General features: G+C 36.4%; 1 non-coding gene across 1 annotated transcript; it reads left to right on the plus strand.

The window, feature by feature from the left end:
- Positions 1 to 16,303: 16,303 nt before the first annotated feature.
- LOC121228387 (small nucleolar RNA R71) lies at positions 16,304 to 16,409 on the plus strand. Its single transcript, XR_005925963.1, has one exon. It is a non-coding gene; the product is annotated as a small nucleolar RNA R71 (small nucleolar RNA).
- Positions 16,410 to 27,972: the final 11,563 nt, after the last annotated feature.

Raw genomic sequence — 27,972 nt, forward strand, 5'->3', positions numbered from 1 at the left:
AAACCGAATGCTCAAATCATCACCCAAATTTCAAAGTTTTGACACGGGCTAAGTATGAAACTAACTAATTAACTTAAAACAAGCTTAAAATTTCAAAAACTAACATGATTTACTAACCTTCCTCAAGCTTAAAATGACCGAAAGTCTTGCCCCATTTTCTTTCTTTCAATTCGGCCAAGAAGAACAAAGATGAAACTTTATTTTCATCACCCCTTTTTCTTTTTTTTTTATTAATATTATAAAATATAAAGCCATTTAACTAATGATAATACATATATTCTATATAAAACATCATCATGGCCGGCCACTACATAAAAAAGATGAATATTTGACATGCAAGTCCATCCTTTTTATAACATGCATTAATAGACTACTTTAAAATTAACCTATCACATTTCACAATTGTCTCACATAAGTCCTATTTAGTAAATTTCACATACAAATGATAAAATTAAAGCATGAAACTTTCACACATGCATTTACACATACAATAAGCATAGGATGTAACGGTTAATTATTTTTATAACTCGGTTTGTGGTCCCGAAACCACTTTTCGAATAGGGTCAAATTAGGGCAGTCACAACTCTCCCCGACATAAGGAATTTTTGTCCTCGAAAATCTTACTAGTGAATAAGTTAGGATATCGATCTTTCATAGAGTCTTCAAGTTCTCAAGTAGCTTCTTCAACCCCATCCTTAAGCCACAGTACCTTCATTAATGAGATTTTCTTATTTCTTAGTTCTTTTACTTCACTAGCCAAAATACGAACCGATTCTTCTTCGTAACTCAAATCAGATTGAATCTCAACTTCAGATGGATTAATTATATGCGATGGATCGGATCTATAATGTTGAAGCATCGAAACATGAAAAACGTTGTGAATCTTTTTAAGCTCAGGGGGTAAAATCAATCTGTATGCGACTAGCCCAACTCGTTCGGATATTTCATATGGCCCGATGAACCTCGGACTCAATTTGCCCTTACGGCCAAATCTGAGCACCTTTTTCCAATGTGAAATTTTAGGAAACACTTTGTCTCCGACTTGATATTCAATGTCCTTTCCTTTTAAATCCGCATACGACTTCTGACGATTTGAAGCTGCTTTCAGACTTTCACGGATCACTTTTACTTTCTGCTCAGCATCTTCAATCAAATCAACCCTGAAGATTTTACTTTCGCTAAGCTCGGTCCAAAACAACGGTGTACAGTATTTACGACTGTATAAAGCCTCGTAAGGTGCCATCTTAATGCTTGATTGAAAACTATTGTTGTAAGTGAATTCAATCAAAGGCAAATACCGTTCCCATGAACCACTAAACTCAAGGATGCAACATCTCAACATATCTTCGAGTATCTGAATTATCCGCTTGGATTGACCATCGGTCTGGGGATGAAAAGCGGTGCTAAAATGCAACTTGGTACCCAATGCTTCTTGCAATTTCTTCCAAAATCATGATGTGAATCTCGGATCTCTATCCGACACAATAGAAATAGGTACCCCGTGTAACTTTACAATCTGATAAACATACAATTCGGCTAGCTTGTCAAGTGAATAATCCATACGTACGGGAATAAAATGAGCCGACTTTGTCAATCAATCAATAACAGCCCAGATCACATCTTTCTTGCTTGACGACAATGGCAACCCAGATACAAAATCCATCGTAATTCAATCCCATTTCCATTCGTGTATCATGATCGGCTGAAGTAATCCCAAAGGCACTTGATGTTTCGCTTTCACTTGTTGACATATCAAACACTTCGAAACAAAGTCAGAAATGTCTCGTTTCATACCAGGCCACCAAAACTGACGTTTCAGATCGTTGTACATCTTCGTACTACCCGGGTGGACTGACATTCGGCTACTATGAGCCTCGCTCAGAATCATCGAAATAAGTTCTGAATTTCTTGGAACACACAATCGATTTCTAAACCTCACACAATCGTTATCGTCAATTTGAAACTCTGATTCCACATTTGAAACACATTCTTCTCGTTTAGCAACCAATTCATCGTCGACTTTCTGAGATTCACGTATTTGATGAATCAATAATGGCTTGGCTTTTAATTTTGCTACTAACCCATTATCGGATGAAACAGATAGATGTACATTCATCGTTCGCAAAGTAAACAGTGACTTGCGACTTAAAGCATCGACAACCACGTTAGCCTTTCCCGGGTGATAGTCAATGACAAGCTCATAATCTTTCAACAATTCAAGCCAACGTCTTTGTCGCAGATTCAAATCTCTTTGAGTCATCAAATATTTGAGGCTTTTGTGATCTGAATATGCATGACACCTCTCTCCAAACAAGTAGTGTCGCCATATTTTCAAAATGAATACGATGGCAGCTAATTCAAGATCATGGGTCGGATAGATTTTCTCATGCGGCTTCAATTGCCTCGACGCGTAAGCTACAGCTCGACCTTCTTGCATCAATACACAACCCAGCCCAAGTAAGGATGCATCACTGTAAATGACAAACTCTTTACCAGATTCGGGCTGCACTAACACTGGAGCTTCAGTCAAATGAGTTTTCAATTGATCGAAACTTTTCTAACATTTTTCTGACCATTCAAACTTAACATCTTTCTGAAGTAGTTTCATCTTTGGTGTGGCTATCATCGAGAAACCCTTTACAAACTGTCTGTAGTAACCAGCAAGTCCCAAAAAACTCTGAACTTCAGTAACATTTCTCGGAGGCTTCCAATCGAGTATGGCTGAAATTTTGCTTGGATCAACTCGAATACCTGATGTGGATACCACATGTCCCAAAAAGCTAACTTCTCTCAATCAGAACTCACATTTACTAAACTTAGCATATAACTGCTTATCCCGTAAAATCTGCAACACTAATCTCAGTGCTCGGCATGTTCGGTTTCATCTCGCGAATAGACCAAAATATCATCAATAAACACAACTACAAAAAAGGTCCAAACACTGTCTGAAGATCAAATTCATCAAGTCCATAAATACCGCAAGGGCATTAGTGAGCCCAAACGGCATCAGTAAGAACTCGTAGTGACCGTATCTTGTTCTGAAAGCAGTTTTAGGTATATCTGAGTCTCGAACTTGCAACTGATAATAACCCGATCTCAAATCTATCTTTGAAAACACTAAGGCTCCCTTCAGCTGATCAAACAAATCATCAATACGCGATAACGGATATTTGTTCTTTATTGTCACTTTATTCAATTGACGATAGTCGATACACATTCTCATGGTTCTGTCTTTCTTTTTCACAAATAATACTAGTGCACCTCAAGGTGAGAAACTCAGTCGAGTGAAACCTCTATCCGTCAACTCTTGCAACTGAGTTTTCAATTCCTTCAATTCCGTTGGTGCCATACGATACGGAGCTATCGAAATTGGTGTAGTCTCAGGTACAAGTTCAATGCCAAACTCTACCTCCCGAACAGGTGGTAACCCCGGTAATTCTTTGGGAAAAACATCCAGATACTCACAAATCACTGGCACTGATTCAAGCTTCTTTTCTGATTCTCTACTATCAAGTACATATGCAAGATATGCTTCACACCCCTTTTTTACATATTTTTGAGCCAACATCAAGGATATTATTGCGGGTAATCCGTTCACGCCAGCAGACTCAACTCGTATTATCTCATCATTTGCACATCTCAAATCAATAGTCTTTCTTTTGCAATTCACAACTGCATCATGCACAGTCAACCAATCCATACCGAGAATAACATCAAATTCATCAAACGGTAAAAGCATCAAATCAGCCAGAAAACAAGAACCTCGGATTATTAGGGGACATTTTCTGCACACTTTGCCAACTAGCACATATCGACCCAAGGGATTCGACACTCGAATCACAAACTCAATAGACTCAACAGGTAGAGTCTTACTGAATGTTAAAGTCTCACATACATATGAATGAGTAGAACCAGGATCAATCAATGCAATCACAATAGTATCAAAGAGAGTGAAAGTATCGGTAATGACATCAGGCGAAGAAACATCCTCGCATGCCCGAATAGCATAAACTCTAGTAGGAGCACGAGCCTCAAATCTGATCGTAGGATCTCTAGACCCTTTCTGACCGCCACCAGTATTCCCCGCATTCCTAGATAGTCTACCTCAAGCTGTAGTAGTACCCGATTTCCCATTCTGATTCATATTCTGTTCAGACAATCTCGGGCAGTCCTTGATAAAGTGGTCGGCTGATCCACACTTATAAAAGGAGCGGTCATGAAATCTACAACTCCCCAAATGCCATTTCCCAAAATACTTGCACTCGGTCCTGTCCCGACGATAGTTTCCAACAATGGCAACCGAAGTGGCTCGCGTCCTCATAGGGGGTCAATCATAGTCTTGTCTGGAAAAGCCCGAAGTGTTCTTAGATCGGTCTGAATCATCTCGAAATTTCTTCGGTGACTGCCGAAAGGGCTTTCCCAAAGACCTTTTACGAAACTCTCTAGCTCCATATTTGGCTTTTCTTTTCTCTTTACTGAGCTCTTCGGCTTTGCAAGCTTGCTCGACAAGTACTACAAACTCTCTGATTTCAAGAATGCCAACAAACAGTTTTATATCTTCGTTCAATCCATCTTTGAAACGTTTACACATTATAGCTTCTGAAGAAACACATTGTCGGGCATACCAGCTAAGCCTCACAAATTTTCGTTCATAATCAGTAACTGACATGGAACCCTGTTTAAGTTCAAGAAATTCCTTCCGTTTCTGATCGATGAATCTTTGGCTGATATACTTTTTTCGGAACTCGGTTTGGAAGAACTCCACCAAGTCACTCGCTTTCTGGCACAACAGAAACCAACGTATTCCACCAATAGTAGGCAGAATCACGTAGCAAAGATATAGCAAAATTATATCGTTCTTTATTAATACTAGTTCACTTAATAATCGATTCACATACGAGTACATAATACGTACTTGGCCATCATACTGTATCAAACATAATCAGTAGTAGTTACCTCGAACATTCTAATTCATAATCTTACTCGAATCACCGACGTTAAGCCTGCTAGGTTTAAAACCCGAGTCCAGTCACTAGCACTAAGCCTTCGGTACTTTAAGCATGGATATATTTCTAGCACATAGCCTGCGGACCTGAAGTCCGGATATATTTCCCGCATATAGCCTGCGGACTTTAAGTTCGGATATATTTCCCGCATATAGCCTGCGAACTTTAAGTCCAGATATAATTTTCAAATATCATGCATATCTAATCGTATATTAATACACCTCGTTCAACATATCACATTAGTAGTCATTGCCACATTCGAAATTAAGCTCTATATGAGCACCATCATTTACATTACTGTTCAAGCATCATAGATAATTCTCACATATCCCTTTCACCATTCAAACTTACCCTATTGTGACCATTCGTCTATAATTCATATAAATAAGTTATTTATCATAAAACTTAATTCAAGTAAGACCAAAAGATCCCAATTCATCCAATTTACACATATCAAGGCATCATCAAGTATATAGTAATGGTGACTACTCAAAACTTACCTCGGGTATATTTGAACAGTTGCAGATAGGCTACTCGATTGCTTTCTCTTTTCCCCTATCTGATTTCAACCCTCTTTGCTCTTGAGCTTAATTTAAACAAATATATTTATTTAATTACTTACTCAACTTTACTTCTTAGTCATCACATTTAACAATCATATATAGCTCCAATACATATTATATTTTATAAATTATACCATGACTCAATTTCATGCTTATTTAATCTCTATCTAATTCGAATGTACAAACAAAGATTTACATAACTTATTATGCTACGTTATACATGAATACAACTATATATATACGAATATCAACTTATTATGAATCATTTCAAACTAATTAATAGGCAACCATGCATATATTTCCCAATGTAATATTCAAACATTATATCCAATGAATCACAACTATCTAATGCTTAACTTATAACCGGGAATATATCATTACACGTATTTCATAAGCTGATTACCGAACTTATTACTTCAATTCATGCACATATCGAATAGAATAATCGATACGTGAACCATTAGCTAACCTTACCAAATGGACAAATATGCTTAAGATACCATATATATAAGTGCATAGTTACCATGTTACCAATAATTATTTTCTAGCTCAATTGCCGAACCAATAAACAAAACTTATGTGCTAAGTAGCTTGTCAATATTACCTATATATACATCCAATTCATTTCTCATCAATTCGACTAGCTAAGTTAATGTCACGACACATTATAAAATAACCTTACGGCCACAAAGCATGCTCATTATTTAACACTTCCAAACCAATTCACAAGATAATTTATACAACCAAAACAAGTCAACAATAAACCACAACCTAATCACATCCATCAGTCATATTTACTTCACTTAAACCCAATTAACAAGCACATATAGTCCTTGGCCGAATGTCATAAAACACAAGTCATCAATAATCTTATTATTTATCACCTTATATATTATTAGCAAAATGGATTAATTATACATATATAATACCAAAGCCGAACATAATAATTTTACCTATGCATAACATTACTCACATTCCAATACTCATATTATTCAAAATCATACTCTTAAAAATCATGCACAATGTCGAACCCTTAGATGATCAAACATCTAATTTATTCATTTCAAAACACCCAAACGGCATTTGTTCAAGTCATTAAGCAAATCCATGTTCGGCTATTATACGTATGAGTATTAGCAATTTATAACCTTAACTAACTCAAACTTTTCTCTTCAACAATTCTTCATCAAAATGTAGAGATAATAATCCAATTCCCTCCCTTATCAACCAAAACCGAATGCTCAAATCATCACCCAAATTTCAAAGTTTTGACATGGGCTAAGTATGAAACTAACTAATTAACTTAAAACAAGCTTAAAATTTCAAAAACTAACGTAATTTACTAACCTTCCTCAAGCTTAAAATGACCGAAAGTCTTGCCCCATTTTCTTTCTTTCAATTCGGCCAAGAAGAACAAAGATGAAACTTTGTTTTATCACCCCTTTTTCTCTTTTTTTTTATTAATATTATAAAATATAAAGCCATTTAACTAATAAATAATACATATATTCTATATAAAACATCATCATGGCCGACCACTACATAAAAAAAATGAATATTTGACATGTAAGTCCATCCTTTTTATAACATGCATTAATAGACTACTTTAAAATTAACCTATCACATTTCACAATTGTCTCACATAAGTCCTATTTAGTAAATTTCACATACAAATGACAAAATTAAAGCATGAAACTTTCACACATGCATTTACACATACAATAAGCATAGAATATAACGGTTAATTATTTTTATAACTTGGTTTTGTGGTCCCGAAACCACTTTTCGACTAGGGTCAAATTAGGGCTGTCACAGTTTGGGTTTCCCAAGACCTTGCTATTTAAACATTTTATAAGGCATACCATTAATGCTTGCCCCTAAGTCAACCAATGCATTATGAACATCTAAACTACCAATTAAACAAGGAATCGTAAAACTCCCTAGATCTTTCAATTTGTTGGGTAGCTTATTCTGTAGAATGGCTGAGCAAACTGCATTCAACTCCACATGCGACGTCTTATCCAACTTTCATTTATTTGTTAAAATCTCCTTTAAGAATTTGACTGTGTTTGGCATCTGCGAAAGAGCTTCAGTAAACGGTAAGTTAATATGTAATTTTTTTTAATAATTTAAGAAATTTACCGAATTGTTCTTCTGTGCAGTCTTTCCTTGCCGCGTTTGGGTATGGCACATGAGGTTTGTATTCTTTACTTACCAGTTTCTGGTCATTGTGGTCCACCTCACCCTTACCCTTACTTACCACAATTTCTTACTTCAATTTTGGTTCAGGTGCAACTAACTCTTCCGCATCTTGAATGGTAATTGCATTGATTTTCTCCCTTGGGTTAGGTTCAGTGTTACTCGGCAAACTACCTTGTGGTCGCTTAGAAATCAGTTTGGCAAGCTGGCCTATCTGTGACAGCCCTAAATTGACCCTAGTCGAAAAGTGGTTTCGGGACCACAAAACCGAGTCTTATAAATAATTAAAAGTTATATTCTGTGTTTATGATGTGAGTAAATGCATGTGTGAAAGTTTCATGCATTAATTTGATCATTTTTATGTGGATTTATTAAAATTGACTTATATGAAACATTGTTGGAAAGTGAGAGGCTAATCTTACAATGGTCTATTAGTACATGCATTGAAAAGAGTGGTTTTGCATGTCAATTTACCCATCATGAACATAATGGCCGGCCAAGAAAAGATAATGCTCCACCAATTCAAATTTAAAACAATTTTGTATTAACAAATGAATTAATAATTGTAATAAAATGAATTAAATAAAAGAGAAGAAAGAGGATGGTGTTCATCTTCTTCTCCTACCTCTCTCAAGCCGAAACAAAGAGGAAAAATAAGGGAAAACTTACCTAGAGCAATTCGGCATTCATCTTTAGCTATTAGGAGGTAAGCTTTGAATTTGTTAATTTGGCTTTATATTATGCTAAGTTAATTTGTGAATGCACTCTTGGTAATGTCAAGAAAGTTGAGATTTCCTATGGTGGTTTGAGCAAGATACCGAATGATTAAGTGTTGGAATTAGGGGCTATTTTCATGTTGTAGGGAACAATGGGGGAATGACTAGAATGGGGTAAAGATTTTTGGATGAGTAGCTTAGAGACACTTTGTACATTCGGTCAAAAATTGAGTCTATTTAGAATGTTAACTTCTTCCTCTATGATTATTTTTCCTTGCATGTTAAATGGTTCTTGATAAGGCCGAATAAGTTATGAAAGTTTTTATAAATGTATGAAGTTCAAGGTGCAAAAATTTTAGTCTTGATGTTATGAATAATTCGGTTGAAATAAGGAGAGTGGGAGTTGTCATTTAGGTTAAGATCAAAGAAATTAATCTTGTTAAAACTTTAAACTAATAATGCCCATATGTGTGATAGCCGAACATAGACTTTGTTTAAAGTCTTTGTCAAAGGCCGGTTAAGTGTTTTGAATGGATATCTAAGTGTTAAATAATAAAACTCTTGATGATTTGGGTTATATAGCATTCGGCCAAAGACTATATGGGCTTGCTAATTCGGTTTAAGTGAAGAAACTATGGTAGAGAGATATGACTAAATTGTGGACTTTGACAATTTAAATGATGCATTTGACTTGTGTATCGACTTGGGATGATATGTGTTTCTATATGAAGTTAGATGGTGTTGATGAAATTGATAATGCATGATGTTTAAATAGTATTGAACAAAGTCATTGTACTTAGATTGTATGACATACATGTATTGAATGGAATTGCCCAAGTGAAAAATAATTAAATAAATTTATTTGTTTAAATTTAAGCTCAAGAGCAAAGGGGAACTAAATCTGATAAAGGAAAGGAAAAAGTGGTCGAATAGCTGTTGAAATCGTTCGACAACAACCGAGGTAAGTCTTCGAGCAATGGAACTTAGTTTATGATTTGTTTAAGTCATGACATATAAGCATAACAAATAAATGGTGATATAATGAATCTACTTGAGTTACATATATTGAGGTAATTAGTTTATACTTATAACGGACATCCGAATGCGAATAGAGGTCATGTTATGAAGCAAGTCAAAATCATGCTCGTTGTATGTGGCTATTGAGCCGAAATTGGTAAGGTTTGATAAATGTCTTGTGTTTGAGCTTTAGTAATAAAAATGAAATAAGGATGTGTCATGATTTATTGATATATGTGCATGATTATTCGGATGATAACCGGGCTAAGTCCCGAAGGCATTTGTGCAAGTTACTATAACCGGGCTAAGTCCCGAAAATATTTGTGCGAGTTACTATAACCGGGCTAAGTCCCGAAGGCATTTGTACGAGTTACTATATCTGGGCTAAGTCCCGAAGGCATTTGTGCGAGTTACTATATCCGGGCTAAGTCCCGAAGGCATTTGTACGAGTTACTATAACCGGGCTAAATCCCGAAGGCATTTGAGCGAGTAGCTATATTCGGCTAATTCCCGAAGGTACTTGGATTGGGAATGAGCAATCTCGCTGTAATAATTTCAATTAATACGCTCGTAAAACCCCAACGATGAGGTATGTTTTGTATATGCATCGGAATAATTGATTCCTTTTAAATAGTATTCGCTCAATCGATTAACAAATTTCCGGCCTTTAGTCAAGTTGATTCCTTATGTATGAATATAAGGGTTGGAAATGTGAAGTAGGTATGATTGTGAGAATATGTGTATATGAAATTATTCGTTTAGTCATATGAATGCTATACTTCAGTTGTGCATGATTTCATTACTCAAAAACTTACTAAGCATTAAATGCTTATTCCGTTTCTTTGATTCTTTGTTTTATAAATTTTGGTTCGTCAGCTATCGGATTCGGGAGTGTCAAAGTCGAAGTCATCCACACTATCAAAGCCCTTTTGGTACTCTTTTAGTTGAACTCTGAAAATGGCATGTATAGGACTACCCTTTTGTTGTTGGTCAAGTACCTTTCGGTAATGTATATATTTGGTTAGCCATGCGAAAATGGCTTATATATATTTTGAGCATAGCGTTATAATCATTTTGTATGATGATCATGGAGTGTTATGGAAATGTTGGTAACGATTAGCCATTGGAATGGTTAATCACGATCATTTTGGTGCTATGTATGACAAAATTTTAGTTGATCCATGGAAAACCATGAAATAGGTAAAGTTTACCTTAAAAATAGATGCTTACAACAGCAGTGATGTGGATTTAAAAAATCGATAAAAATAGTAGGAATGGAATTAAATAGTTAATAAATTATGTAATCGAACCTTGATGAATCTATTTTCATATAAAAGTAACGAAACGATCATATGAGCCGTATTTTGTGAGATGTTTAAGTTTTCGTGAAACAGGGCCAGAGCAATTTCTGGATCCCCTATTCCGACTTTGGAAATTAACTATACATTAACCAGAGATAATTAGAAGTCATTCCCTATATGTACAGATTCCTTTTCGAGTCTAGTTTCTTTAGAAACAAACAGCATATGTATTGAATCCATGTACAGGGAGATATATAAGTTGTAATGCATGAAGGTCAGAGTAGTTGAACCATGAAACAGGGGAGATTTTAACTAATAAACTGTACTAATTGGCTCGACTAAAAATTCTAGAAAAAAATTTTTAGATGGAAATATGAGTCTAGTTTCAGGAAAAATTTACGAAACTAGTTTTCGAGTTTTGGAACTCGAGATATGATTTTTAAGGTGACAGTGACACAGTTAGCCAGCTTGTCTGCAAATTTTTAAAATGGACTGTGCAAATAAATGAATTAAGTCTGTTAACACCTCGTGTTCGACTCCGGAAACGGTCTCGGGTACGGGGTGTTACAATTTTGGAAGAAATTGCAAGAAGCTTTGGGTACCAAGCTGCATTTTAGCACTGCTTTTCATCCCCAAACCGATGGTCAATCCGAGCGGATAATTCAGATACTCAAGGATATGTTGAGATGTTGCATCCTTGAGTTTAGTGGTTCATGGGAACGGTATTTACCTTTGATTGAATTCGCTTACAACAATAGTTTTCAATAAAGTATTAAGATGGCACCTTACGAGGCTTTGTACGGTCGTAAATGCCATACACCATTGTTTTGGACGGAGCTCTGTGAAGGTAAAATTTTCAGAGTTGATTTGATCAAAGATGCTGAGCAGAAAGTAAAAATAATTCGTGAAAGTCTGAAGGCAGCATCCGATCGTCAGAAGTCGTACGCAGATTTAAAACGAAGAGATATTGAGTATCAGGTGGGAGACAAAGTGTTTCTTAAGGTTTCATCTTGGAAAAAGATACTCAGATTTGGCCGTAAGGGCAAACTGAGTCCGAGATTCATTGGGCCGTATGAAATCTCCGAACGAGTTGGTCCAGTTGCATATAGGTTGCTTTTACCCCCTGAACTTGAAAGGATTCACAACGTCTTTCATGTTTCGATGCTTCGACGTTACAGATCTGATCCTTCGCACATAATTAGTCCATCAGAGGTTGAAATTCAATTTGACTTGAGTTATGAAGAAGAACCGATTCGTATCCTAGCTCGTGAAGTGAAAGAGTTGTGAAAAAAAAGGGTTCCGTTAGTAAAGATGTTATGGCTCAAACACGGAATCGAAGAAGCTACTTGGGAAACCGAAAACTCTATAAAAGAACGACACCCAAACCTATTTACCGGTAAGATTTTCGGGGACGAAAATTTCTTAAGTGGGGGAGAGTTGTGACAGCCTAAATTGACCCTAGTCGAAAAGTGGTTTCGGGACCATGAAACCGAGTCTTATAAATAATTAAAAGTTATATTCTGTGTTTATGATGTGAGTAAATGCATGTGTGAAAGTTTCATGCATTAATTTGATCATTTTTATGTGGATTTATTAAAATGGACTTATATGAAACATTGTTGCAAAGTGAGAGGTTAATCTTACAATGGTCTATTAGTACATGCATTGAAAAGAGTGGTTTTGCATGTCAATTTACCCATAATGAACATAGTGGCCGGCCAAGAAAAGATAATGCTCCACCAATTCAAATTTAAAACAATTTTGTATTAACAAATGAATTAATAATTGTAATAAAATGAATTAAATAAAAGAGAAGAAAGAGGATGGTGTTCATCTTCTTCTCCTACCTCTCTCAAGCGGAAACAAAGAGGAAAACTAAGGGAAAACATACCTAGAGCAATTCGGCATTCATCTTTAGCTATTAGGAGGTAAGCTTTGAATTTGTTGATTTGGCTTTATATTATGCTAAGTTAATTTGTGAATGCACTCTTGGTATTGTCAAGAAAGTTGAGATTTCCTATGGTGATTTGAGCAAGATGCCGAATGATTAAGTGTTGGAATTAGGGGCTATTTTCATGTTGTAGGGAACAATAGGGGAATGACTAGAATGGGGTAAAGATTTCTGGATGAGTAGCTTAGAGACACCTTGTACATTCGGTCAAAAATTGAGTCTATTTAGAATGTTAACTTCTTCCTCTATGATTATTTTTCCTTGCATGTTAAATGGTTCTTGATAAGGCCGAATAAGTTATGAAAGTTTTTATAAATGTATGAAGTTCAAGGTGCAAAAATTTTAGTCTTGATGTTATGAATAATTCGGTTGAAATAAGGAGAATGGGAGTTGTCATTTAGGTTAAGATCAAAGAAATTAATCTTGTTAAAACTTTAAACTAATAATGCCCATATGTGTGATAGCCGAACATAGACTTTGTTTAAAGTCTTGGTCAAAGGCCGGTTAAGTGTTTTGAATGGATATCTAAGTGTTAAATGATAAAACTCTTGATGACTTGGGTTATATAGCATTCGGCCAAAGACTATATGGGCTTGCTAATTCGGTTTAAGTGAAGAAACTATGGTAGAGAGATATGACTAAATTGTGTACTTTGACAATTTAAATGATGCATTTGACTTGTGTATCGACTTGGGATGATATGTGTTTCTATATGAAGTTAGATGGTGTTGATGAAATTCGATAATGCATGATGTTTAAATAGTATTGAACAAGGTCATTGTACTTAGATTGTATGACATACATGTATTGAATGGAATTGCCCAAGTGAAAAATAATTAAATAAATTTATTTGTTTAAATTTAAGCTCAAGAGCAAAGGGGAACTAAATCTGATAAAGGAAAGGAAAAAGTGGTCGAATAGCTGTTGAAATCGTTCGACAACAACCGAGGTAAGTCTTCGAGCAATGGAACTTAGTTTATGATTTGTTTAAGTCATGACATATAAGCATAACAAATAAACAGTGATATAATGAATCTACTTGAGTTACATATATTGAGGTATTTAGTTTATACTTATAACGGGCATCCGAATGTGAATAGAGGTCATGTTATGAAGCAAGTCAAAATCATGCTCTTTGTATGTGGCTATTGAGCCGAAATTGGTAAGGTTTGATAAATGTCTTGTGTTTGAGCTTTAGTAATAAAAATGAAATAAGGATGTGTCATGATTTATTGATATATGTGCATGATTATTCGGATGATAACCGGGCTAAGTCCCGAAGTATTTGTGCGAGTTACTATAACCGGGCTAAGTCCCGAAGGCATTTGTGCGAGTTACTATAACCGGGCTAAGTCCTGAAGGCATTTGTACGAGTTACTATATCCGGGCTAAGTCCCGAAGGCATTTGTACGAGTTACTATATCCGGGCTAAGTCCCGAAGGCATTTGTGCGAGTTACTATATCCGGGCTAAGTCCCGAAGGCATTTGTGCGAGTTACTATAACCGGGCTAAATCCCGAAGGCATTTAAGCGAGTAGCTATATCCGGCTAATTCCCGAAGGTACTTGGTTTGGGAATGAGCAATCTCGCTGTAATAATTTCAATTAATACGCTCGTAAAACCCCAACAATGAGGTATGTTTTGTATATGCATCGGAATAATTGACTCCTTTTAAATAGTATTCGCTCAATCGATTAACAAATTTCCGGCCTTTAGTCAAGTTGATTCCTTATGTATGAATATAAGGGTTGGAAATGTGAAGTAGGTATGATTGTGAGAATATGTGTATATGAAACTATTCGTTTAGTCATATGAATGCTATACTTCAGTTGTGCATGATTTCATTACTCAAAAACTTACTAAGCATTAAATGCTTATTCCGTTTCTTTGATTCTTTGTTTTAATGATTTTGGTTCGTCAGCTATCGGATTCGGGAGTGTCAAAGTCGAAGTCATCCACACTATCAAAGCCCTTTTGGTACTCTTTTAGTTGAACTTTGAAAATGGCATGTATAGGACTACCCTTTTGTTGTTGGTCATGTACCTTTCAGTAATGTATATATTTGGTTAGCCATGCGAAAATGGCTTATATATATTTTGAGCATAGCGTTATAATCATTTTGTATGATGATCATGGAGTGTTATGAAAATGTCGGTAACGATTAGCCATTGGAATGGTTAATAACGATCATTTTGGTGCTATGTATGACAAAATTTTAGTTGATCCATGGAAAACCATGAAATAGGTAAAGTTTACCTTAAAAATAGATGCTGACAGCAGCAGTGATGTGGATTTGAAAAATCGATAAAAATAGTAGGAATGGAATTAAATAGTGAATAAATTATGTACTTGAACCATGATGAATCTATTTTCACATGAAAGTAACGAAACGATCATATGAGCCGTATTTTGTGAGATGTTTAAGTTTTTGTGAAACAGGGCCAGAGCGATTTCTGGATCCCCTATTCCGAATTTGGAAATTCACTATAAATTAACCAGAGATAATTAGAAGTCATGCACTATATTTACAGATTCCTTTTTGGTGTAGTTTCTTTATAAACAAACGGAATAAGTATTGAAGCCCTGTACAGGGAGATATCTAAGTCGTAATGCATGAAGGTCAGAGTAGTCGAACCCTAAAACAGGGGAGACTTTAACTAATAAACTGTACTAATTGGCGTGACCAAAAATTCTAGAAAATAATTTGTAGATGGACATATGAGTTTATTTTCAGGAAAAATTTACGGAACTGGTTTTCGAGTTTTGGAACTCGAGATATGATTGTTAAGGTGACAGTGACGCAGTTAGCCAGCTTGTCTGGAAATTTTAAAAATGGACTGTGCAAATAAATGAATTAAGTCTGTTAGCACCTCGTGTTCGACTCCGGCAACGGTCTCGGGTACGGGGTGTTACATTATCTGAGTTTCAAGCCCTTGGATTGACGCTTGTTGATTTTTAAGGGCTATCTCGGTATTCTAGAAATGAGTTTCTGAAACCGATATGAATTTTGTTAACATCTCCTCAATTTCTTGCCAGTAAGGTGGTTGTTGAAAACCCGGAGGATGTTGTGGCGTCTGATTCCCTTGATCGCCCCAGAGAAATTGGGATAGTTCCTCCAACCTGCATTATAAGTGTTACTATACAGGTTATTTTAGGGTCTAGAGTTAATGTTACCCATATATTGGACTTGTTCCTCCTCGATGCTAGGGTTTAAGGGTTGATATTATGTGCATGCTCCTCCACTATTCGAATCGCACCTCATCACTGGATGTACCTGAGTAGAACCACACAAACTGTCAATCTTTTTATTTAAGAGTTCTACTTGGTTAGATAGCATAGTAACCGCATCGAGGTTGAAAGCACCAGCTACTTTCGTCGGCTTTGTCCTCATAACTTGCCACTGATAGTTATTCAGTGACATCTCCTCAATAAATTCGTAAGCCACCTTGGGTGTCTTATTATTGATAGTTCCACCAGCGGCTGCGTTAATCATCTACCGAGTCGAAGGGTTCAGGCCATTGTGAAACGTTTGGACCTGTAGCCAGAGTGGTAACCCATGGTGAGGGCATCTTCGCAAAAGGTCCTTGTATCTCTCCCATGCATCATAGAGTATTTCTAAATCCATCTGTACAAAAGAGGAGATATCATTATGTAATTTGGCTATTTTAGCCGATAGAAAATATTTTAATAATTTTTTTTCGGTCATCTATTACCAAGTAGTGATCGATTCTCATGGCAATGAGTTCAACCACGGTTTAGCCTTATTTCTCAATGAAAAGGGAAACAACCGAAGGTGAATGGCGTCATCAGAAATGCCATTAATTTTAAAAGTGTCGCAAAACTCTTAAGAAATTTGACAAGTGAGTGTTGGGATCCTCGTCTTGCAAACCATCAAACTGAACAAACTGTTGGATCATTTGAATGGTGTTAAGTTTCAGTTCAAAATTATTTGCAGCAATAGTAGGCCTAACTATGCTCAATTCAGTTCCTGTTAAATTAGGTTTAGCATAATCATACATAGTACGTGGAGTAGGATTCTGATTTACTGGATCAACAGCAATACCAGGAGGTAGCAGATTTTCTTGGTTTTCAGCCATCTCCTCGGTTGTGGTTGAAGTGTCGTCCTCTTGCTCGTCCTCTATGCATCTTAAGCTTCGCCTTCTTTCTCTTCAATTTTTCCAAACTGTGCAGTTGATCTCACCGTCAAAAAGTAGTGGTTCTGACGGGTTTTTTTTGGTCATAAACTAGATAAACCTGTCAGAAGAAAATAAATGAAGAATTAGAAAAGAAAATAAAAATTTAAATTGCAATAAAAGTAAAATAACTAAAGTAATAAAAATCGAGTGTTCCTAATATCCTAGTTCCTCGGCAATGGCGCCAAAGACTTGATGCGTGATATTCGTGATAGGTTTTAAAAATTTATAAATGAATTGTTCTTGAGACTAACTTATTATCACGATTAAGGCAAGTGTACCTATCGAACAGTAGTATAGTTCAGCAAGACCGAATTTTTGAACCTAAAGGAACCACGAGTACTAGTATTTACTTCCTTTTTATTATCTAGCCTAAAAATTAAGAGGTTTGGTTATCTAAACTAATTACTAAACTAAGAATGCATAGAAAGAAAATTTGAGAAAATTCGATTGATTAAGACAATACCTAAGGAAAAATCCACCTAGACTTCACTTGTTATTTGACTCTGAATCAGACGATTTATTTATTTGACTTGATCCGTAGAAATCCCTAAGTTATATTATTATCTCTCTCGAGACTAATAACGTCTAACCCTAGGTTGAATAATTGAAATCTCTTTCTAATTAACACCCTAGAATTGCATTAACTCGATCTATGAATTCCCTTATTAGGTTTTACCCTAATCTGGCAAAATCTTGTCACCCTATGTCTAGGCGTGCAATCAACTCCGCTTGATTATGACAAATTTACTCTTAGACAGGGTCTATTCCCCCTCTGAATAAGAGCTTAACTTGAGTCAATATCCTGGAATATCAAAACAAGAATTAAGAACACATAATTAAGAACAAGTCAAATATTTATCATATAATTCAGATAATAATAACAAGATCCATCTTAGGTTTCATTTTCCTTAGGTATTTAGGGGGTTTAGTTCATACTTATGAAAGAAAACATCTCAAAAGCACAAGGATAACAAAACATAAGAAAACCCAAAACTCCTGAAGGGACTTGAAGGGAGATCTTCAATCTTGATGATGAATCTCGCTTCTGAGATGAATCAATTGGCTTTCCTTGAGTAATTCCTTGCTTCCTACTCTGCGTCCCCCTCTTAAGTGCCTTCTCAGGTGTTTAAATAGGTTTTAGACTACCTAAGAGCCCCCAAAATTGGCCTATTCTGAATAGGGTTATACTTGGGCTCGACAAGGACACACTCATGTGACACGCCCGTGTGCGATTACTCCAGCCCGTGGTCAAGGCTGTTGAACAGGCACGGCCGTGTAGTATACCCGTGTAAGTCATGCTTCAATCCTGCCAAAGGGACACGGCTATGTGACACGCCAATTTGAGAAAGTCCAGGCCGTGTTGATTTCCCATGTGGGTCCATTTTCTCCGTTTTCGGCTCGTTTCTCACTCTTTTTACTCTCCTATGCTCACCTAAGTATAAAACATGAAATTAAAGGATTAGGAGCATCGAATTCACCAATTCTAAGGAGAAACCATCCATAAATGTGCTAAGCATGGGATAAAAAATATGTATAAATTATAGTTTATCACCTATACATGCTATTGATCAACATAAAAGTATCTATATACCAAAGTTGGACAAGATGATAGTGTGCTGAATCTCTGACCGTTTTCCAATCTTTACGAGTTCGCGAGCTCTGTAAGACAGTGAAAAGAGAGGGGAAAGCATTTACATGCTTAGTAAGTTCGAATAACTGGAAAGTAAACTTAACGATTAATTAGCATGCAACCATATTAGGCAACAATACCAGCAAGCACGGAATTGTTTCCCTATCACATGAACTCAATCAACAAGATAGTCACATAACAATACACCATGTAACTTGTCTAAGATGAGCTCACCATTCAACATTTTCATTTTTATATCTCTGTTAATCCCGTTGAGTTTCCTGGAAATCTCGATGATTACCCATTTACCATCTAGTCATAAGAGCGATCATCTCATGTATGCACTCCCGCGAACCTCGCACATTTTGGAAGGATTACTAGTCTAGTTAAATCCCCGTAATATCAACTCATAAGGTGATGTGAGGATTATCAGTCCAGGCTAAATCCCTTATAGCGACAAACACCCTTAATGAGCTCGGATCTGAATTACCAGTCCAGGTTAAATTCAGACCCTAATCGGATTACCTCTCCGGGCTAAATCCACAATGCACACATATTCTTAGGGAGGCTCGATCACTTAAAGAACACCCATTCGGGCTAGATCCTTTCTATATTTGAGATCAATGGATTTCCCATCCGAGCTAAATCCTTTCTACAACACATGCAGGATCTCAAGTCACATATAAATCATGGTTTACTCATCAGACTTCCTTTTTAACCTCAACCGGGACATGTATCATAATGACATTATTAATAACACATTTCATGGATTTTCATGCCATCATCAAATACAATATTCATACATTCATAAAACATGCAATTAGGTATATTATGAGTTTACTTTAAGTTAATCAAACTTACCCGGTATTCATCTCAGTTTCACGTTTCGGTTATTATGAAACCTTTCGTTTTCCTCGATCGACCTTCAAAATTTGTTCCTCAGGGTCTATAACAATAAAAATGAATCATTAATACCTCACATTATTCGTTTCAAGTCTAAATTTCACCCCCAGACAAAATAACCGTTTTGCACCTAACCTTTCACATTTTTACGATTTAGTCCCTAGGATCATATATTGAATGCATGCAATTTCTACCTTACCCAAGCCTAGCTAAATGCTTTTCCCTCTTATGGTAGCCCACAATTTTCCATTATTTCACAGTTATACCACATATTTTACACCTTTTGGAAAAAAGTCCTTTTAGGGGTTTTTCATGAAAATACCTAAGAAAAGATGTTTAACACACATCCAACTTTCATATTCCTCCATAAAACATCAAAGAATAATCATGTCACACATGGGTCACTTTGAAAACATGAACCCTAACTTAAAATATGGGTAGAAATGGAGAGAGTAAGCTACCGGGATTTTAAAAATACAAAGAACATTAAAAACAGGGCTTGAGAGCACTTACTTTTGAGCTTGAAAATGTTGAAAACCCTAGCTATGGAGGGCTTGGGAATTTTGAATGGATGAGGGAGAAGATTGGGTGATTTTTGCCTTAATTTTCCCATTTTATTTCATTAATTAGCCAAATGACCAAAATGCCCTTAATCCCTTTCTTTAAAATTTCATCCGTACATGCCCATTTTTGTCTAAAAACTTATAAATTGGGAAAATTGCTCTTTAAGACCTTCTAATTAATGATATAAAGTAATTTCATACAAATTGCTTCGAGAATCCACGTTTTACAATTTATTCGATTTGGTCCTTATTTTTCAATTGGACACCTTACTCATAAAATTTCTTTATGAAACTTTAACACATGCATATTCTAATATTCTAGACCTTATAATAATCATAAAATAAATATTTCAACGTTAGATTTGTGGTCCCGAAACCACTGTTCCGACTAGGCCCTATTTCAGGATGTTACATTTCTCCCCCCTTAGGGACTTTCGTCCTCGAAAGTCTTACCAGTAAACAGGTTAGGATATTGGCTTCTTATGGTTTCCTTCAGCTCCCATGTAGCCTCTTCTACACCATGTCAATGCCATAAGACTTTTACCAAAGTCACATCCTTATTTCTCAACTGTTTAGCCTCACGAGCTAAAATCTTAACTAGTTCTTCACCATAAGTCATGTCCGGTCTAATTTCAATCTCTGTCGGTGAAATTACATGAGAGGGGTCTGATCGATATCGTTTTAACATAGATGCATGAAACACATCGTGTATCTTTTCTAGTTCAGGTGGCAATGCCAAACGATAGGCTAATAGTCCAACTCTTTCAGTGATCTCATACGGTCTGATAAATCGCGGACTCAGTTTGCCCTTTCGGCCAAATCTCAACACCTTTTTCCATGAAGATACTTTCAAGAATACTCTATCTCTAGCTTAGAACTCAATCCCCGTTCTTTCAGATCAGCATATGACTTTTGCCTATCTGATGCCGCTTTTAAACAGTCACGTATGACTTTAACCTTTTTTTCAGTTTCCTTAATTAGATCAACTCCGTGAATCTGACTCTCCTTGAGTTTTGTTCAATACAATGGAGTTCGACACTTCCTTCCATACAATGCCTTATAAGGCGCCATCTTTAAACTCGTTTGAAAGCTATTGTTGTAGGCGAATTCTACCAATGGCAGGTATTTTTCCTAGCTACCCTGAAATTTGAGGATGCAACATCGCAACATATCCTCAAGAATCTGAATCATCTGCTCAGACTAGCCATCGGTCTACAGGTGAAAAGCGGTACTAAAGCTTAACTTTGTACCCAAGGCTTCTTGTAGCTTTTTCCAGAATCTCGAAGTGAATCTCGGGTCTCTATCTAAATAATCGATAATGGTACCCCGTGTAATCTCACAATCTCAGGTATATACAAGTCGGCCAATTTCTCAAGTGAATAATCTGTCCTTACCAGAATAAAATAAGCCGACTTTGTCAACTTATCCACCACAACCCATATAATCCATATAGCATCTTTCTATTTCGGGGTCAATGGTAATCCTGTTACAAAGTCCATAGTAACCCTGTCCTACTTCCATTCGAGGACCATTATAGGTTGTAACAAACCTGAAGGTACTTGATGTTCAGCTTTGACTAGCTAACATATTCAGCATTTCGATACAAATTCAGAGATATCTCTCTTCATGCCGTCCGACCAGTACATTTTTTTCAAATCATTATACATCTTGGTACTTCCCAGATGAATAGACAAATGGCTATCATGTGCTTCTTGCAAAATTCTCTGAATAATTTCATCATTCCTTGGTACACAAACTCTTTCTCTGAACATTAAACATTCATCAGGACCAATCTGAAAGTCTGGTTCAATGCCCGACTCACATTGAGTTCTTTTAGCTTGTAGGTCATTATCATTAGTCTGAGCATCATAAATATCCTGACGAAATGTCGGCCTAGCCCTTAGCTCTGCCAAGATTGAACCATCATCAAACAACGCTAATCGAGTGCCCATGGCAATCAGTGCTAACAAGGATTTTCTACTTAACACGTCGGCGACCACATTTTCTTTTCCAGGGTGGTAATCGATGATCAACTCATGTCAAAATCCTAGAACTGACTAAATCATAGATCTGATACCACTAAATGTAACACCCCTTACCCGTACCCTAGACTGAAACTAGGTTCGAGGCGTTACCAGACATGTACTTGAACATTTTTGGGAAATACGGGTTATAAACTTTTGTTCCAATTTGAAACCATTCAAACAACATCTTAGTGTCCCTATTATGGGCCTATAAGGCCTAAATCAAACATTGAAAACGGTCTGGGACTAGACCGAGAACTTGACAAACTTCTTAGAAAATTTTCTAGGTTAAGCCTCACATGCCCGTGTGGAGGCAATGCACACGCCCGTGTGCTTTAGGACACGTTTGTGTCCTACACCTGTGTTAAATTTCTAAAAAATATTTTCCATTTCGAACCTACAGGGGTTTTCACATGGCCAAGCACACACCCGTGCCCCTAACCCGTGTCCTTCACATGGCCTAGACACGTCCATGTGGTCGCTCGTGTCTAAAAACTTGCGTATTTTGTTTATGACGTCAGCATACTTTTAGGGGTACACGGCCAAGACACACGCCCGTGTGCTAGACCGTGCCCTCCACATGGTTGAGACACACGGCCGTGTCTCTACCCGTGTGTTTACTACCATGCATTCTGACTTAAAAGTTTTAGGTGCAGGGGACACACGGCCATACCACAGGCCCATGGGGTAATCCGTGTGTCACACATGGCCTAGACACACGCTCGTGTGTCTACCCGTGTGAACCTTGTTAGGAATTTTCTAAGCCTTTGGTCACCCTCTATCAACCCCATACTCTTATAGGTTCCCATAATACATAACAAGGCCTAATTATACAACTTGAATGACCTTGACAAACCTCATTGCATGTAAACTTCATCTCATCGGTTTTACATATGCTAGGTTATTCCCTTTGTATTAAGGATTTCTGTGCCTTTAAATACTTTTAACATTGGCTCATTATTATTACTCATTTCCAATTATGACCTAGTCATCCCATGTGATTTGGTCACATTACTTGTATGTAAATGTGGTAGGCCATATTTCATCCTCACTAGCACAATTGAATATAAACATGCACAAATTTGTAGGTCATAACCTACATCAACACGAGCCAATTCCCATGGCCATATACAAGTGAACATGTATACCTTTACAAGCCTTCATATTGGCAAATCAAATGACACTTATAACAAAATAAACAAAAGGCCTATACATGCCATTGATCAAAATAAAAGTATTTATATACCAAAGCTGGACAAGATGATAGTGTGTTGAATCTCCAATCGTTTTCCAATCTTTACGAGTCTGCGAGCTATGTAGGACAGGGAAAAGAGAAGGGTAAGGATTTACATGCTTAGTAAGCCCGAATAACTAGAAAGTAAACTTACTGATTAATTAGCATGCAATGATATTAGGCAATAATACCAACAAGGACGGAATGGTTTCCTTATCACATGCACTTAATCAATAAGATAGTCACATAACAATGCACCATGTAACTTGTCTAAGATGAGATCACCATTCAACGGTTTCATTTTTATATCTCATGTTAATCCCGTTGAGTTTCCTAGAAATCTCGATGGATTACCCATTTACCGTCAAGTCATAAGAGCGATTATCTCATGTATGCACTCCCGCGAATCTCGCATCTTACGACGGGATTACCAGTCTAGGCTAAATCCCTTATAGTGACAAACACCCTTAATGAGCTCAGATCTGAATTACCAGTCCGGGCTAAATTTAGACCCTAATCGGATTACTTCTCCGGGCTAAATCCACAATTCATACATATTCTTCAAGAGGCTCGATCACTCAATGAACACCCGTCCAGGCTAGATCCTTTCTATATTTGAGATCAAAAGATTACCCGTCCGGGCTATATCCTTTCTACAACACATACAAGATAGCCATAAAAACTTCCAAATACTTCTCAACCATGTTAGTGAAGATAGCCATCATACATCTTTGAAATGTAGTAGGTGCATTACATAAACCAAATTGCTTGCATCTAATTACAAATGTACCATACGGGCATGTGAATGTTGTTTTCTGTTGATCCTCTAGTGCTACAGTGATCTGATTATACCCTGAGTAACCATTGAGAAAATAGTAATAGTCTTGCCCCGCGAGTTTATCCAGCATCTAGTCCAATAATAGCAAAGGAAACTGATCTTTCCTAGTTGTCTTGATCATCTTTCGGTAATCTATGCAAATTATGCATGCAGTAACTATTCTGATCGGTATTAGTTCATTATTCTCATTCTCAATGATCGTAATACCTCCTTTCTTTGGCACGTACTGGTCTGAACTTACCCATGAATTGTCTGATATGGGATAAATTATGCCTACATCTAACCATTTTATGCTCTCTTTCTTTACCATGTCCTTCATAATGGGATTCAATCTTTGTTGTCCATTAACCATCCTTTTTTCATCATTTTCTAGGATGATTTTGTGCATGCAAATGGATGGGCTAATACCATGGATATTGGCTATGGTCTATCCGATAGCCTTCTTGAATTGTTTCAACACTGAAATGATTTTCTCCTCCTACTCTTCAATTAACTCTGCTGAAACAATCACAGGCAAATTCGAAGTGTTACAGAAGTAAACATATATTAAGTGTGAGGGAAGTACCTTAAGTTCTAATTTAGGTGGCTCTCAATTGACGCTTTTGGTTGAACATAATCTCTACTTTTTAATTCCAAAGATTTAAAATGGGATTGTGGATTAAATCCCTTCTGGTTAGCTTCTAGCAAAGATAAGTTTTCCTTCCCCTCTTTATCACTTGGAGGGTCTGACATCAAAACTTGTTCCAATGGTTTTTCAACAGAGTTGAGTTCCTATTCTATAACTAAATCCTCTAACTTAGATATTGTAGAACAATCATCAACTGTGTCAGGGAATCACATAGACTTAAAAAAATTAAAAGTTACTTGGTCGTCCTAAACACGCATAGTAAGCTCACCCTTCTGCATATCAATAAGGGTCCGTCTAGTTGCTAGGAAAGGCCTTCCTAGGATGATTGGTACCTTTTTGTCTTCTTCAAAGTCTATAATAACAAATTCAGTAGGAAAAATATATTTCTCTACACGTACCATTACATCCTCGATTTTTCTATCTGGATGTGCTAAGGATCGATCTGCTATTTGAAGCATAACCATAGTAAGTTTAACTTCACCTATCTCCAACATTCTAGATATAGACATGGGCATTAAGTTGATGTTTTCACCTAAATCACATAATGCTTTACCATAATAAGTTGTTCCAATGTTGTAAGGTATGGTAAAACATCTAGGGTCCTTTATCTTTGGGGGTAGTTTATTTTGAAGGTATGCATTGCATTCTTTCATCAGAGCTACCGTCTAAATTCTCCAAATATTTGTTTCTTGGATAGGATATCCTTCATGAATTTAACGTAGTTTGGCATCTTCTCAAAAGCTTCTAGCAACGAAATGCTGATATGAAGTTGCTTTAGTCTGTCTAGGAATTTCTTAAGCTAGACTTCCTACTTCTGCTTCTGAAGTCTTTGAGGGTAGGTTGGTGGAGGATTCTTAACTTGAACTGGTTGATTCATCTTTTATGGAAATTCTGAATCTAATGAAGTTGTTAGTTTATCAGAATTGATTAGTTCTGAATTTACCTTATCGGGTTTTGCAGATTCTAGTTCCGGCAAAGCTGGGATTCAACACCTGGTTGAACTTCCACTTTATCTCGAGCATCAGCTTGTTTTTCTTCAACTTCGATAGTGTTGGACTCTATAATCTTTTCGCTCTTTAGTGTAAATGCTTTACAATTCTCTTTTCATGGATTTCTTGGGTTCTCCATATCACTAGGAAAAATGTAACACCCCTAACCCGTATCTGATGCTGGAATAGGGTTACGAAGTAGTATCGGACTTATAACTTAAAAAATCATACATTTTAAAATAAATTATCATTCAAAATAAAAAACCATTTAAATACATTCAAACAATCCCTAATACAAGCTCTTGAGGCCCCAAATCGACATTAAAAGTGGTTGGGACTAAACCAAGTACTCAATAAAATTTTTAAAAAAACATTAAAATTTTTCAAAGTGGAGGGACACATGCCCGTGTAGCCAGGTTGTGTGTTTCACACGGCCAAGGCACACGCCTGTGTCTCACGCTATGTGGGCATTCGAAATGGGATCCGTGTCTGACCCCCTATAACTCACTGACTTGGGTCACACGGCTAACCCACACGCCTATGTGCCAAGCTGTGTGCTAGGTCGTATAAAGCTATTGACTTGATTCTTATAGAAGTATCAGGGGACACACAGCCGTGTCACCTGGCTGTGTGTCACACACAACTGAGACACATTCCCATATGGAAAAAAATAGGCCAATTTCCTAGCCATATTCCTCACCCACATTGGTACCAACCTATACACATCATTTTGCATATAACCATGGCATAAATAGACATACAAAGCAACCAATCTCAAGTTTATAACATATACTTTCACACATACAACATGATACTCATAATTACATCAATTGACCACTTTAACACATACCAATTATGGTTCCAAAATATACCTAAATGGTCACACTCATATATGAGACATTGTGCCTAAACTTAACATGTATGCCACATATAAATCTCAACTATTTGGTACCCAAAATATCAATTCACAACCAAGGCATTCATATGGCATTTATTTATCTCATAACAAAAGCTATTTACATATTTACAAAATAAACTATATGCCCAAAATTACAAGCCAATTCAAATGGCTAAAACACAACAAAACATGTGGGGTATCATTAGCCAAAATGACTTATACATGCCATTATAACCAAAATTTTAAAGCCATGAGTACCAAAATAGCTGATAGATAGTGTGATGATGTCTCTGACACCATCCAACTCGAACAAACTTCCAATATCTAGAAACATAAAGAAATTAACACAAAACATAAAATGCTTAGTAAGTTCGTAATTCAAGGAAATAAAGCTTATAGCTTCAATTTATAAGCATAATCCATTTAAGTCACTCCAACATGTCTTGGCCTTAGCATAAACAACATTAGCTTTTCAATTTTAAATATCACATGAACTAGCAAATTGTTACAAAATATTATAACTTAAGTTTACATTACTTTTCCTTGTTTTCATAGCAATTCTAATCGAAGAATTTGTCGATCTTCACCTTTTTCTCATATCAGCTGCACCACAATTTTAGTTAGTAAAACGAAGCATATCACAACTCAATTTAGTCCAATAGCCTAACACATAATCATCAACCAAATTTACCATGTATTCATATATCATAAAAATATATACCATTTCCATGTACTTTGTGTACATACCTGTACTAGTTCGTATTGAACTCATATATCCTCATAACTGAACTTTGCCTATTAAACCATTTGGAATACTACTGGATACTCGAGTACCTCGCACATTAAGTGCCAATACATGTTTGAAACCATATCTATCTCATATCTCATATAGATGCTCACTCTCGAGCTATCACTAGGTCTGCTCACACAAGCTGACGGTCAAGATGTAACTACATGGTGCTGCTCACACAAAATGATGAGTAATCGCACATGCCGAAAAACTCAGCCATCGGTAGAACATAAAGGACTAGCAGCCAAAACACAATAACCCCTAATGACATGTCATTTGTATTCTATCTATTCCTAAGGTTCAACCGGGATCCATAAGTCGCTGAAACTTCGTTGAGTATTTCTGTGGAGTCATATTCATCAAGAATGCAATAACAAAGTATTTAAAACACAATTACTTTAATGCTTATTAACATACGAATTTACCTCGAATTAGTACTAAGGAAATTAACCGATAACTCCACTATTTTATCTTTGCCTCGATTTAATTCTGAACATGGCTTTTCTTGATCTAAATAATCAAATTTA

This window comes from Gossypium hirsutum, chromosome A04 (genome assembly GCF_007990345.1).
Source record: "Gossypium hirsutum isolate 1008001.06 chromosome A04, Gossypium_hirsutum_v2.1, whole genome shotgun sequence".
NCBI classification, from domain to species: Eukaryota; Viridiplantae; Streptophyta; class Magnoliopsida; order Malvales; family Malvaceae; genus Gossypium; species Gossypium hirsutum.